The sequence below is a fragment of the Triticum aestivum genome, chromosome 3B (genome assembly GCF_018294505.1).
Source record: "Triticum aestivum cultivar Chinese Spring chromosome 3B, IWGSC CS RefSeq v2.1, whole genome shotgun sequence".
NCBI lineage: Eukaryota > Viridiplantae > Streptophyta > Magnoliopsida > Poales > Poaceae > Triticum > Triticum aestivum.
In genome coordinates this window covers 39,241,274-39,251,847 of record NC_057801.1, presented here as the reverse complement: position 1 = coordinate 39,251,847, position 10,574 = coordinate 39,241,274, and the positions used below count along the sequence as shown (strand labels likewise).

General features: G+C 49.2%; 1 pseudogene; it reads right to left on the bottom strand.

Annotated features, from left to right (window-relative positions):
* Positions 1–468: 468 nt before the first annotated feature.
* Positions 469–1,267, bottom strand: LOC123067244 (uncharacterized; annotated as a pseudogene).
* Positions 1,268–10,574: the final 9,307 nt, after the last annotated feature.

Sequence of the window (10,574 nt, the reverse complement as noted above, 5' to 3'; positions counted from 1 at the left end):
ATAACTACATCCATCTGTACACTGTATAGTACAAGAGGTCAAGAACACATGTTCTATGGAAACTCAAAGACATGTGATCCAAGAGGGAAGCGCATTTCTTTTTTTTTTTCTAAAAAGGAGGTTAATTCCTCTGGCCTCAGCATCATTGTGCATAAACCAGTGTCCGTTTCTAAGAGCGGAAAATGACATGAGTACGTCATGGAGCAGCTTACAATCTAAGATGAAGAAATACTTGTGGTGCATGAAAGGGGACCCGTAATTAGTCGTGATTGAGCTATTATCATGGGGAATTAGTTCAACAATTCGAAGCAACTAGAAGGGGCCAGGAGGAGAGAAAGAAAATGTCCGATTTTGTAGTTATATAAGGAGCTTACAGAATTTGTTCATTGAAGTTGCTCTTGTCAAATTCATAAAAAAATGATGAAAAGAAAGACAATTTGAGGAGTGAGCTGACTATACAAACTTTGATTAAAAGATAAGTCCGCGGGTGAACTTACGTGCAGGTGCAGGTGTAGGGCGAGGTGCAAATGGAGCGAAAGCTGGCGCCGGATCCCATGTCAGGAGGAAGCCATCGCTGATGAGTTGCTTGTAGTCGCTCGCATTCGCCCCTCCTCCCGATGTGCCCAGTACCTCGCATCGCAGCCCTCCAAAGCATAGCCGGCGTAGTCCCCGATTGCGTCGTAACGCACTCCCGCGCGAACAAATGCGTTACTCGTGTTCACGCATCTTACCTCGGCCAGCGCCCTGTCCTGAGGTGCCATCATCTTGGTGCAGTTATAGAAGATGAGGTTCAGGGTGGCCGGGTTGACCTGAAACAGGGGTGCCAGTTTGGCGGAGGTGTTCCATAACGGGAAATGGCAGCCGCTGGAGACGTTGAAGTCTTTGTCTTTCTGTACATCAACGACATGCATACTGCGTTTCTCGTAAGAGATGTCTATGATTGCAAAGCCACTTAATCCAGAGGTCCTGAGAACTGGAACACTGCCGTCGATGCAACTGAGTTCAAAATCCAAGGGACCACATGATCTTGTAGTCTCCATGTCGGGGAGCCAGAATGGTTAGGAGATGGTGAGATTGCCGCAGCTGTTTGCCGAGCAGCCACCCCCTTGCTGCTCCTCAGCCGCCAGAATGAGCACAGATAGCAGCGACCAAACCCAGAAGAAGGCTAAGAACCAGCAGCCCGTAGCCATAGGAGAATAACACTTGGAAATTTGTTGCAGCAACAAACAGAAGGGCAAACGGAATTAGTGACCTTGCCTGGTTACGAATGAATGATACTATATGGACGGAGCAGTTGAGTCTTTGGCAGTCGTCATACGCCAATGCATTCAAATTTCTTGATTACCCAGTTGACGGGGTGAGGAAAGATCTGGACAAACTATTAGTGGGTGGGTGCAGATCACTGCAGGACTTTTCAGACAAGTGGATATTGTGGAATGGTCTTGAATAGTCTCAGTCTTGGTTCCGTGAACTGCGGGGCAGATGCATATATACTTCCGTCACCTCGAAGTACGGTAGGGCACCATCTCCCTCTCACGTGATCCTCCCTCTCGCGTCCTCCCTCTCGCGCCGCCTCCCCCGCGGTCGGCTCGAGAGGGCTCAGCCGCCGCTGCCGCCTAGTAACCCTCCCACGCCCTTCTCCCCCTCTGCCGCTGCCGATGGTCGGCGTCGGGCAAAGCCCGTGCGTGTGATGGCGGCGGCGTGGAGTCTCTCCTCCCTCTACCAGATCCGCGGCGGCGCGGGCGTCCTGATCCACGGGGTGCGGCCCTTCCGATGGTGTGGCGGATCCCGGAGGCAGCGGGCTCGGGGCGGTGCACGGGCGCCCAGATCCATGGTTGTGGGATTTCCGGCAGCGTACGGGCTCCCGACGGCGGCGGGATCGGTTGGCGGCGGGCTTGGGCAATGGCGTCGGCCGCGCGGTGCCGGATCTCGTCGCTCGTGGCGGATCTCGCCACTCCGGCCATTGTAGAGTAACCTGGACCTGGGGCGGTGGCCCCGTTAGGCATGGCGACGGCGCCCTCGGCTGGCGACGTTCGCGAGCGGTGGATGGACTACGTCTTGACCGCGTGGGCGGTGAGTTGCTGGTGGATCTCCTCCACGCTGCAGGCTCTCTCCGGCTGCACTTGGTGGCTTACGATCGCGGTCGTCGGCCTCGGTGCGTTCGCGGGGGCTGATAGAGGTGACATCGGATCGGAGAAGCCTCTGGATGACTCGTTCATCCCGACGGTGGCGACGACCAGGGTCGGGTCGCCGTTCTCCTCCTTGCAGCGCCGTCGAGGTCCCTGCCCTCCACACCGACCCCATGCCCGGTGAAAACCTAAAATCTCCTTAGATTGGGCGGCGGCGGCACTGTGTGTGTCGTACTCTCCTTGAAGGCGCCGCCTGAGATGTTTAGATGCTCGGTTAGACGAACTGTAGGCGGAGGGGATGGGACGTAGAGCCACGCCCCAGTCCACTCAATGCCGACCCTTGTAGCTACAGTACCTACAGCAGCTACAGTGCCGGAAATAGCTATAGTATACAAATGATAGAAATAGCTATAGTATACAAATGATCGTAGAGCCACGCCCCAGGCCATGGCCCTACCTAGTAGCCCGGGGCCTGGCTACGCCACTGATTCACACGACTTGGGCGCGCAAGACGCCATGGCTGGCGCCGCCGCCGTCGTCGTGTGGTGCAGCAGTACGAAGCTTTGCCAGGACTTAGAGGAGTGCTGGTAGCAACGAGGGGTGCATCGCGACGTACGATATGATCGATCCGTGGTGTTGCGTACGTTGCGTGGAAGAACACACAGATGGTGTCTGGGTGTCGCGCTGTCACTTTATCTCGTGGACTTGTCTATGTTTCTGTTAGATTAGTGTTGAATATTATTGTACAAGGTAGGTTACAGTTAGATTTGGTTTTGGACTGTGTGTAGACAGGGTAGAAGTTGTGTCCTAGTAGGACACTTGTATCCTAGGCCTTTCATATATATTGGGGGTAGACACACTATGTAACCTATGCCAACATAATAGCACGGGCACGCGGGGGAGCCGGCGGCGTGTGCCGGCGCCCGGGTGGCCGGGGTGCGGTATTGTGACGGTGTCATGGGGAGGAGCGCCCGTAGTCATGACCCGAGGATGTAGCGATGATTGTGAACCTCGTTAACAAATCTCGGTGTCATGCCTCATGTGATTGCTTGGTCCTCGGTAGATCGACGGTGACTTCGGATTAATTCTAACAAGTGGTATCATGAGCAAGGTTATGAGAAGGCTGCGGATAGTTGATCTAGAGGATAATCGTCGTTGTCAAATCGTCGTGGAGGCTATACCTCGGCGTGTCGTCGGGTGGAAACAGCGGAATCCACAAACGAGTTACTGCGAGATCGGAAAGCATCAGGATTCGGCGAGATCGCTCGGAAGCGCGTGCAGCAGATCAATTTGTTTCGCGGTGGGGTGTTTTGGTCAGGGAGTGGACTCCAGATCGGTGCGGCGCGTGTCCAGTGCACAAGGCCTAGCAGCGGTAACGGGCGAAGGCTCGGCTGAAGCGTGGGGCTGTCTGATGCTCAGCGTGGCCTCGGCGGCTCGGCCTAGGCGCAGGCGCAAGGCAGCACGGCCACATGCGGGAGCAGCCATGGCCCGTGTCAAGGGTTGGGCCACTGTGGTGCAGGCGTAGGCGTGATGTCTAGAAGCCCAAGGCATCACTGTGGTGCAGGCGTAGGCCACCGTGGATGACGTGCTGAGCATTGCTGTAGAAGCCGAAGGAATCAAAGGCAGTGTGAGATTTGTTAAAGAAAAAAAGGCGTCGGGTATCTGTGTGTATATTTTCATAGGAAGCAAAGAAAAAGCGGGGAAGGAGAAGCTTTGGGGCTGCACGTGAGCAAGGATGAACGGAGATTTTTTGATCTTGTGCGCACGAGAAGGCTACTAGAGGGATTCTCCAATTGGCTCTATTTGCTTGGTACATATACATGTATGTACGGGATGGTAGAAGTGCACGGTACAGAAAATAAAGGCGCGACCGCAGGTCCATGGAAGATGGCGTGCGTGGCAAGGGCGGCGTGCGTAGAAGGCTTGTGGAGTCTGGAGCTCGTCATGGCAGAATCATGCATACACAGGACGTCAAGCAATGCACGGAGATGTGCAAGGCGGACATGACGCAGGGTGAAGCATAGTTGCAGTCGAATAGTTTCAGTTGGGTCGGACTTGACAGTCTGATGGATCGACATGGATGTTGGTCCACTACTAGGAAAAGGCCTAATATGGACATTAATGGCGCACCACCTATGAGTGGACCGCCTTTTTAATTTAAAAAAAATAAAAGAAAATGATGGAAATGTCAATAAAATAAAATAAAATAAGTTTCCCATGTGATATGTGGTCTAGTTGTTGGGAAAATTTACAAATATGAGTTTCGACTTTATTTGCAAAATCTCTCTGGAATTTGTAAAATGGGCATAACTTTTGCATACGAACTCGGATTAAAAAGTATTTTATATGAAAAATCATCTACTCGAAAAGTTACATCCGAATTCAACTGGGAAACCACGTTGAAGATATTTAGAATCCCCAAAAACCTAACAGAAAAAAAGATACGGGGCTTTTAAGATCTAGAGGGGGAAAAAGAAAAAAAATTCAAACTTATTAGTGGCGCACCATTTGCTAGGTGCACCACTAGTAACAGAAAAAAATTAGTTTCGATTTTTTTTGGAAAAAATGTTCAACATATGATACGTAATATGAACGGAAATTTGAAATATTTTTTCAAAATTTCATCACACTCATGAACATGAACAAAGTCCTAGACATCAACAAGGTTTAATAGGATTGATATGCTAGATATGTCAACACGTGCCTGTTAAGTGAGCTGGTGCTGGGGTTGGATAGAACTCTGAAGTTAAGCATGCTTGGGCTAGAGTAGTGTGAGGATGGGTTACCTTCCGGGAAGTTTGACCATGAAGCGCACCTCTAGGCATAGTAATGGCGCACTATAGGTGCGCCATTACTAAAAATTACTAGTGGCATGATGCTAGTGGCGCACCTGTAGTGCGCCATTAATGGCCAAAATAGGTGCGCCACTAATTTGCCTTTTTCCTAGTAGTGGTCAATGCAGAAGACGGCGGTGATCTCAGCGACGACGACATATGAGCGTGATGCTGATGGAGGCCAACTTCTGGGGCGTGGAAACACGTCGTGCAGGTCTGAGGGCTTGTGCGGCTTCGACAAGACTGTGGCGCAGGGTTGATTCAAGGCAGTATACACATGAGTGCTTGAAGTCGACGGGGCGCGAGGGTAGCATGGCCAGCTACATGGAGTCATGTGGAAGGTGGAGCTAGAGTCTGATGGACGACTTCACTCTGTGCTGATGGAGGGGCTACGGCGTAAATGCATTGAGAGTCGAAGCCTATTTCAGTGGGGATAGCGAGAGACACGTGGATCGTACTGGGTACCAGTGGTCTGATGGAGACGTGATACTCAACATCGGTCGGTGATGATCGGTGGTTCTTTGCAGTAGGGTTTTGAGTGGTGTGGGTCTGCAGCCCTAGAGACTCAACCAGGATAGCAGAGGCTCGACGCGGTGATAGCTACGAGGCGTGCGATAAGCACGGGACACAACGGCATGCCAATGCATTGATGGTCATACATGTGGTCAAATAAATTGTGCAAGGGTGCTAAAGGAGTGTTGACGAGTACTGGATTCAAGTTGCTGACTGGGTCTATCAGTGCCGGAAGATGGACAGGAGTTGACCATGAAGAATTTGAGAAAGTGGCGGAAAGTCTGAAATTGTCAAAAGGTGAGAGAGTACATGGCCGTATATTCTGTGGAGTTTAGTGTACATGGCAAAGTGCGGATGGCAAATACAGAAGGAGGCAGAGTGCTATAGCTGTGGGACATGCCAGAGACATATCCGGGAGAAGGGTGAGATAACTGCGAATTTGGCTCAGGGTGACTCATGGCGACGGTGAAATTACTTCAAGTTTTAGACAAGCAGTCAACAAAGAGCGGTGACGTTGAGTTCAGGTAACTCTTATATGTGGCGTCCAATATGTGAGTTGTTCATTTTCATGCAGACAGTGGTCGGTGTGTGATGGCATTGAACGGACTCTTCGAAAGTCTGGAGCACAAAGTAGAGTATTGAGGAAATTAATTTTGCTCGAGTATTGACTGTGAACCAGACGAGAAGGGACTACAATTGCAGGTGGAGTCACATGGAGTCTCGGAGTAGCAGCGATGCTCATGGCGTATCTCAAGTCCAATGTACATGCAGGTTCGACGCATAGATGAATTCAAGGCGGTGAAGAATATTCGTCAAGTTGGAGTTTGTTAGATTTGTGTCGAATATTATTGTACAAGGTAGGTTACAGTTGGACTTGGTTTTGGACTATGTGTAGACAAGGTAGGAGTTGTGTCCTAGTAGGACATTTGTATCCTAAGCCTCTCATATATATCACGGGTAAACACACGATGTAACCTATGCCAACATAATAGCACAGGCACGCGGGGGAGCCGGCGGCGTGTGCCGGCGCCCGGGTGGCTAGGGTGCGATATTGTGACAGTGTCATGGGGAGGAGCGCTCGTAGTCATGCCCCGGAGATGTAGCCATGATGGTGAACCTCGTTAACAAATCTCGGTGTCATGCCTCATGTGATTGCTTGGTCCTCGGTAGATCAACGGTGACTTCGGATTAATTCTAACAGTTTCTGTGTGTGAGACTACTAGGATTTTTTTTTACTCTTTTTGCCGGTAAGTTTGTTTTTCACTTTGTGCGTGAGTGCAGGTTAGCTACCACCGAGTGATGCTACACCTACACCTATAGCTATAGGCGAGGATGATGACCCTCTACGGTATCTTAATACCGGCGGCTATGACGACGAAGAACTGATGGCTACACCAGTATGACTCAGGGTTTGAGTGTGATGAGTTGATGCCTGAATTGCCGGAAGAGGAACGTCTTAAGGATAATTGAAGAAGTCTCTTTTCTGCAATCCTTGCAGGACACACCTTCAGATGCCGCCTCAACCCAGCAACAACAACGTGAGAGTCATGCATTATTGCTGAATCGGACAACACTGGGGGCTGTGATCAGAGGCGGTGTTATAGGCTCAGTTTTAGTACCAAACAAGCATAGGAAGAGACCGAAGAAAGGCCATAATGCTGCCATAGCTGCTTCTATGAGCCAGCCGCCGCCGCAGCCTCGGGTTGTAGACCGTATAACTAGAAAAGGTGCGGCGAAATACTATATCCCCGGTGATCCGATCCTACCTAAAGCAGCGTTAGAGGCCATAGACGGTGATCTAAGGACACTTCATCACGATGTGCTGTTGAGAGAGAAAAGCCTTATCGCCTTGAAAAATTCAGGATACCCGCTCTACGTGGTTAACATGCCAAAGCAAAGGTTGTACGTCCAGACGTTCCCACGGAAAAGTTCTTCCTTCGATTCAATTACATGTTCGACATGTTTCACATGACAAAGCTGGATTTTACGTTCCCCGCAGATTGAGCAAATATCTTATATCTGTGTCGTTGACCCGTACTTTATGCACGAGGGCTTCTTCGCAGTCTGCTCAGAGCACTGTGAATATGCGAGGAACTACATCGCCAATTTCATGGTGGTCAATAAGGAAAAGGAGACGATTCTCCTACCTTATCATCCCATGTAAGTCCTCCGTGGATATCCTTTCTTCGATTTCAATCATTCATTTGCACGTTTGGAGGCTAATTTGAGGTGTACTTATTTTGCGCAGCGAGGGGCACGCCATCCTCATCATTCTTTACCCCTGATTCTCTCACGCTCTTTACTTGGACTCGTCGAACAACATAATTAAAAATGATTACACCCACATCAAGGCTGTTCTCGATAGTACTACCTTAAGCTACGGCCACCGGGGTGGAGAGATCACGCTCAAGATGACAAGGAACTGTGCGCCCTGCTTCGGCCATAAGACCGGCTTCTGCTGCATCCAGCAACTTGAGAGGTACTCTCACTGATGGATTCGGTGTCCTCCACCACATGCTGCCAAAACCTTCGCATGTCTCCTAAATCCGGCAATGCCGATATTCTGCAATGGGCCAAGAAACTAGGAAATGTACCGGATCATCAACTCCGAGCTGAGTTTTATCACATCCAGTGTGAACTTTCCCAAGTCATCATGAAGGATGTCCTCGAAAAAATAGGGATGTTCTACGAAGATGGGCAAATGTCGCGGAAAGACGTCCGAACACGCGTAGCCGCTCAACGTCTCGACCTGAAGCCTTTCACTTCGCACCGGTCCTTCCTCCCTGATTTGGATGGATGGCACGACATGTTGGAGTGATTGACGATATATATGTCTCCGTTTAGTCAATACGTTCTCTATGATGAAACTTTGAATTTATGCACGACGAAACTTTGTCATGTAATTAAACTGTCCTCCTCAACTAGCGAAGATCACTCTAGTTAGGGCAGTTTGGATACGATGAACTTTGTTATTTATACTTATGATATGTTGTTTCTATTTTTGCTAACTCCGTCTCTTTCTGTTGCTCAACTATATATTATGTTGCATATTATCGACTCATGTGACGATGCAGGTACATAGATCATCGATGGCGAAGAAGTGCTACGCCATGTACATAGGGAAGGTTCCAGGAGTATACAATGAGTGGCCTGAGTGTCAGGCACAGGTGCACCTATTTCCGAGCGGTAGCCAGGGAGGATTCAAAAGCAGGGCCGAAGTGAAAGATAGTTACTTGAGGTTCACGCTAGCGTGAGAGAGGGATCGAAACCGGTGCCTCAAGAACTACTGCATTAGCGCGCTCTTGCTCATAATGATCGATCTTCTCTTCTATATCTTTGTTTAGGTATATATGATGAAACATGTATATGTGATGACCATGCAGTTGCTTGTATTTGAGACATGCCACTTAACTTGTATTGCTATATCATGATTATGATAAGACGACATGATTTGTGTTGGATGATGTGATGATATGATGAGACTATTATATGTATGATATGATGAGCATATTGCATCTTTATGATATGATTAGAATACTGTATAAAACATATACAAATACAACGCAAATACATAGCAGAAAAAATTATGTGTAAATATAACAGTAGCGCCCTTTAGCAGGAAGCAGTAGAGTTGACCGCTAGCGCTACAGCTAGGTAGCAGTAGCGCTGGTCGGACCTACGCTACTGCTAAGTAGGTATAGCACTAGTGCGGAAAAACCAACACTGCTACAAGTTAGCTGAAGTGTCATAGTAGTACTGCTGGTTCCCGCGCTACTGCTAGCCCAAAAACCAGCGCTACTAGTAGGCTTTTCCCTAATTGTGTATGCGACTAAACAAGGCCTTCGTTTCACCCCTTATGCTTGTGTTTTGAGAGATTTGTAACAAGAGAAATGCTATCGTTTTTCATAATTTTACATCTTTGCATATGATTGTATTTTTTTTGGAGAATCACACAAACTGATCAAACAGTCTGATTACAGTCTTTCCTCAAAGCTTCGCTCATCTCATCTGGCACGCCGGCCACTTTGAACAGATCGCCCATCCTAGATGCAAGGGCTGCTAGGCCATGTGCAAGTTTGTTCCTGTCCCTCCGCACCCACTCGATCAGATATGATTGAAAAGAGCTCAATGCTAGCTTGATGTCAGCTATGATCGGGAATAGCCGCGACTGGTTTGCTGTGTCTGGGCTGATCGCCTTCACCAGGGTCATGCAGTCAAGCTCCACATGAATTGGACCATTATGATAATTTGCCAAAGTTTTCAGTCCATGCAGCAATGCGAGGCTCTCTGCTTCTTCGACAGACACACATTGTCCCAGTCTACACCCCATTGAGAAGAACGGGACCCCCTGGCTGTTTCTAGCGACTGCACGCCTGCGCTCTCGCCCGTTGCGGCAACAAAGGACGTGTCAGTATTTAATTTGGCCACGCCGGCGGCAGGGGGGCACCATTGCTTTCCGACAGTCCTGTAGTGATCTGGGGACTGCTCAAACAGATTCATGCAAAAAATGCCCCTCTCAGCCTCTGATTTCCCCTGTGCTAGCCTGACTTCTTCCTCATACTTAAGCAAGAATCCTACTGACCTTGAAATGGTCTCTTTTCCATCACTGTGGATTATATTCTCTCAAAAACCATGCCCGCCATAGCAATAGAAGGATTTTGTTTCGTGTATCATCATCAAATGAGTTCAGGTGGGTTTGGAGCCGGTCCTCACTTGTGTGCCAGAATGCACTCTCTTTCGGTAGCATCCAGTACTTTCTCATTACTTGTCACAGGGCTTTACTTTTCGTGCACGATACCACAGCATGAAACTCATCTTCCTCCATGTTGCCGCAAATGACACAGGTGCTGTCTGTCTCAAGCGTTCGTCTGCACTTGTTAGCTTTGGTAGCTAGAGTGTTTGTAGCCACCCTCCATCCGCAAATTTTTATTTTCCCAGGGATTTTTGCTTTCCAAATAAGGTCCTAGCTGCTGCGATCGTCAACACTTGCCGTGGAGCTAGAGGTCTGGGGGCCGCTCCCCTTCTTGGCCATCGCTAGCTTGTAGGCACTCTTGACAGTGTAATTGCCAGATTTCTCGTAGTGCCAACCTGGGCCATG